Source organism: Capsicum annuum, unplaced genomic scaffold, assembly GCF_002878395.1.
Source record: "Capsicum annuum cultivar UCD-10X-F1 unplaced genomic scaffold, UCD10Xv1.1 ctg1715, whole genome shotgun sequence".
Classification (NCBI taxonomy): Eukaryota; Viridiplantae; Streptophyta; class Magnoliopsida; order Solanales; family Solanaceae; genus Capsicum; species Capsicum annuum.
In genome coordinates this window covers 91487-96586 of record NW_025822796.1, presented here as the reverse complement: position 1 = coordinate 96586, position 5100 = coordinate 91487, and positions in this window count along the sequence as shown.

The window sequence follows — 5100 nt, the reverse complement described above, 5'->3', positions numbered from 1 at the left end:
TTTTCCTCCACTAATTCCCTCCATTTTCCATTCACACTTTCAACTTGAACCCAACACTTTTGCCTCTTCAGCTATATTTCTTAAGTAAGCACAAAACAAATTTATTATGTTCATTCTCTTGTCCAGATGCAAGACTTAAAAGTATGGAGGGTACTTTACTAATTTTAAGTCTCTTACAATTTTAAAATTTTGTGAATTTATTATTGTCTAAGAATTATTTTTTGAGGTCTGTCTATTATATGCTTGAAAAATATTGTTACAATAGAACAATCAACTAATCACCTGCATGGAAATACCAAATACAAATGTACAATAACAATAATTTTGTTGTTTGCTCGAGATGGCTACTTAACTGAATTACTTGAACGGAGTGTAAAATCGAGAAAGGGAAAAGAGAATGAGTGCAGTGTTGGTTGGAGAGGGAGTTTGCCAAAACAACAGCCCAAGTTGCTGATTGTCGACGTGGAGGAAATAACATGAGAAAGAAGGAAGGATTTTACATGGTGCAAATCAATTAGAGGGATCGGATATAAAGAACGTTTCAGGTTCTTTAATGAAATTGAATAATTTTATAGAATTTGGGGGAATTCATTCAATTAGAAGGTATTTTTGTTAAGTTTCATAAAGACCGGGGTATTTTTAGCTCGATAGTACAACAGTAGGGGTATTTTTAGCCAGAAAGTATATATGACAGAGGGAAAACTTAACCAATTAATGAAAGTATAAGGGTGACCTCCACCTAGATACACCCCCTGTAGGATGTTCTTATTAGACCTCTCGACTCATTTTGAAATACTAACGTGACCTTTTTTGCATAAGTCAATTTATTTGAGACCCTTAAACATTCACTAAATAGATTAAATAAAATATGTCTACTCTTCACATTATAGAAAAATTTACATAAATATACAAGTTAACTTTTAGTTATTACATAAAATCTCATTTTTCAAAAGTAATTACAAATATGTCAAATTAATTACACAATATTCCATTCTTTTATATTTCTCTCTCTCTTGACTTCTCATACATACAAACACACGATCTATCCCTTTTATTAGCTATTATCCCTTCTATTCAGTCATAACTAATGCTCTTTAATTTTAGCTTACAGTCAAACAATCCATCATGTGGTGGTTTCAAGATTTCAAATTTCAAACGTTAACTAATCAAAGTGCTCAACTTCATTATCTTCTTCTATTATTTCTGAGTCTTTTTTTTTCAACTTTACCAAATCAGATTTTTTTATTTTCATTGTTGCATGTTTGTAGTTCTTAAAATCTAAACTTTTGAAATGACATTCCAGTGTGAGATTTGCTTTATTTTGTATTTTTTTCAACTTTTCTAGTTCAAAGTGTTTTGGAGATTTTGCTTATATTTTTTCAACTTTTCTAGAAATTTTGTTGTTGAATTTGTTCCTGGAACGTTTGATAACAAGAATCCCAATTTCGCAGAGAACAGGTCAAAATACCGAAACTACCTAATCGAAATGAAGAAATTGAGAAAAATTGGTGGTACAAGTTTCAAAATACCATTGTGAAATCTGCAAGTAAGAAAAAAATTAATGAATCAGGACGATCGCGTTTTTCAAAGGTATAGTGAATTGATTTTTTTTCTTTCTAATTGTGATTTCTCATACATCGTTATACATAACTTTGTAATGTATGGTGTTAAAGACTTTTTTGTCATACATATATTGTTACTTTCATCCTCATACATTACTAAGCAATGTACGAGGACGTGGTTAAATTTTATTGTTTGTTCAATTTTATTCAATTCAACCCTTATACATTACTAAGCAATGTATGAGTATGTGGTTGATATCTGTTGTTTGTTCATTTTTATACATATCAAGTTGTGTATAAGAAAATATTATTCTTAAGTTAGCATGAGTTGTTCTATTTTTATTTACTATACATTGGTATACATATCAAGTCATAATTCTTAGATTTTTTAAATTTACATACATTACTACCCAATGCTTAGTACAACATAATACATATGTTATTTTGAATATGTCAACATTATACATTCACATGGTAATCTTATATATATATATATATATGAAAGGTATGTATAAGGTTATAGTAATCTGCAATTTTTGATTGAACTTATACATATCCAGTTATGTATAAGAAAGCATTACACATAATAGACATTTTTTTTTGTATTTCTTTTACATGAACATAGATATATTATACACAAACATGTGTACATTATGTTTTAGATTTTTTGGGTGTATGAAAGTATTTTTTAGCTTATACATTGCAGGTTATGCACGTTAAAGTCAATTTTCATTATTTATGAAGTGTACTTTTTCTTTTCAATTCAACATTATTTTGTTGTGTTAGATTTTTAATAAGATTGTAATTATATATTATTATTACAGGGGATGAAATTACGAAGTGATCAAGGTCACTAAAGGATATACAAGTGAGAATGATGATCCTTTGTGATCCAGGCCATTATATGTTCACCCAATTGACGAAGCAACAATAGTTAGTTTAGAATAATGCATAATTTTCACCTTCTATATGAACATTCTTTTTTTTTTTTTTATGTTTTAGAATGGTGTTAAAGACATGTAACAGTTGTTAGGTTTTGAATGTTTTTTCGACTTTGTATTTTTTTTTAGATGTTGTAAGAATGTTTTAACTATCTTCAAAATAAGTCTGTCTTTTTAATATAAGTTGTTATACATCTTGTTCTATAAGTCTGTCTTTGTATTTGCCTTATACATTACAGTTACGATTTAATTACATTAACATATCTATCCAACACACAACTGATAACACATTAGAATGTTAACCTTATACATATGCATGTATGTATAAGGTTGTTGTTACCTGCAAGTTTAATAGACCTTTCGCATATCCACTTCGCGTTAGTTCAATCAATAATGCAGGTAACTATAATATTATATATAACATGTATATGTATAAGGTTACCATACTAATGTATAGATTAACATATTCAAGAACTTATATTATTTTGTAAAAAATTAAAAGTCACCTGATGCAATTTAATTTTTGACATTATACATATCAAGTTATGTATATTCTTCAACATAATACATTTAAAATTTCGTTAATGTCAACGTTATACATTAAAGTAATTACACTATACATAAGACTGTTATGTATAAGGTCAGTGTAGCCTGTAATGTTTTCTGCGTACTTACATATCATCTCACCTGATGTAAAATTGCGATATTCATATTGTTGATAGAAGTTGAAAGAAAACAAATCTTGAACTAATGCAGGAAGAATTGTTGTATGAGAAATATCAATTTTAATCAATCAAATTATTGTGATGTATTAAATTTTTTTCAATTTGAATTACTACCACTAAGTTTAAGGTACCACTAAGCAATAAATTAGTATTGTCGTCGATTAAGGTGTTTGATTTACTTTCCTTAAATATAAGTGTCTGATTTAATTAATAAATTAGATAATTAAGGTGTCCAATTTACTTTTCTTAAATATAGGAAAACGATTTTACCTCATACATACGAAGTAATGTATAAGATAGGTACGACATGTATAAATACTTTTTTGAATATGGGAAAGAGAAAATTAATCTGTGAGAAAAGGTAATTAAGTTCATAAAGTCTGAGTTTTATGTTGTTCAGACGAAGATAACTAATTAACTACAATGAAGTTCTTGATCTAATCTTCATTATCATTGATTATACATTTAACGCTAAAGAAGTGAAGCTCAAAATATATATCACAAACACTTTCTAATTAACAACATATCCAAACAAATTCTAGTTAAACTTGCAATGAATTAAGCATAATTGAATTCCACATAATTCATATTCTTGAATATTCACACAACTAAAAATGATCCTCCTGCATCCACAAATTGTTTCTCCAGCTACAAATTAATCAATTAATTGCAAAATGGGTCCAAAGAACCTCTTTCTCACTTAGCTAAATTATTATGCAATTAATGAAAATTACCTTCCACGCCATACTTGACTTATATATTTTTTTACATTCATCAATATTTAATTCTGAAGCAATCGTTGAGATCAGCCTAAAAAAAGATATTGAGATCAGCCTAAAAAAAGTTATACTTTCAGAAACAACAATACCATCACTTTTGTATTGTTCATATACAATTTCAGAATGTCGAATACCAGAATGCCTCAATAAAATTATGATGTTCATAATGATGTTGGAGGTTGCTGGAAAATCGATCTTGAAAAACTTCGGAAACAATTATTGGGGGAGAAATTCCAAGATCAATCTACTCAGTTTTTGAAATGTTTCAAAAAAAATTAAATTTGATCTGTTGTTACTGATTTTAAGGTTCCACTAATTCATACATTAATGATTTCCATTAATTAAGTTAGAGAATTAAGGTGACTGATTTAATTTCCTTAAATTTAGAAAAAACAGTTTATATTATACATTCCACTATAAGATTCACTTTTTTAAATTTGAGAGAGAGAAAACTAATCCAGGATATTATGTAATTAAATTTATTTACTATGAGATTTACGTTGTTTATACTTAACGATACAAACCATCATTAATTGGATCAAGCTTGAGATTTTACGGCTTATTGGCAATGTATATTTCATCTGTTTCAAATTACTTGACATGTTTGCTAAAAAAATTATCTCAAAATAGTTGGCATGCTTAAGAATTTTTCAAGAGATAATTAATTATTTTTTTTTCAATTATACACATATTAATTGAAGAAGATTCATCTAATTGTTTGTTAAAAAAATCGTCTCAAAATAGTTGACATGGTTAAGAAATCAAGAGATAATTAATCATTTTTTTCAACTATACCCCTATTAATTAAAGAAGATTCGTCTAATTAAGATTAAATAAGGTCATATTAACCAAATTTGCATTCCTTATTAATTTATCCTTAAGAATTGTGCAAAAAACAAAGAGAACCCCCCCCTCCCCCGAACTTGTCGTCACAACTCACTTTAACACTTAAACTTAACTTCCGTTTATTTACCCTCCTTAACAACTTTCAAATGAATTAAATTCCCCCTATAGCTGACGTGGCAAAAAAAAAAAGAGCGAGTGAATTTTTTTTTTTTTAAAAAGACCACTTTATTGCTATTTTTATTATATA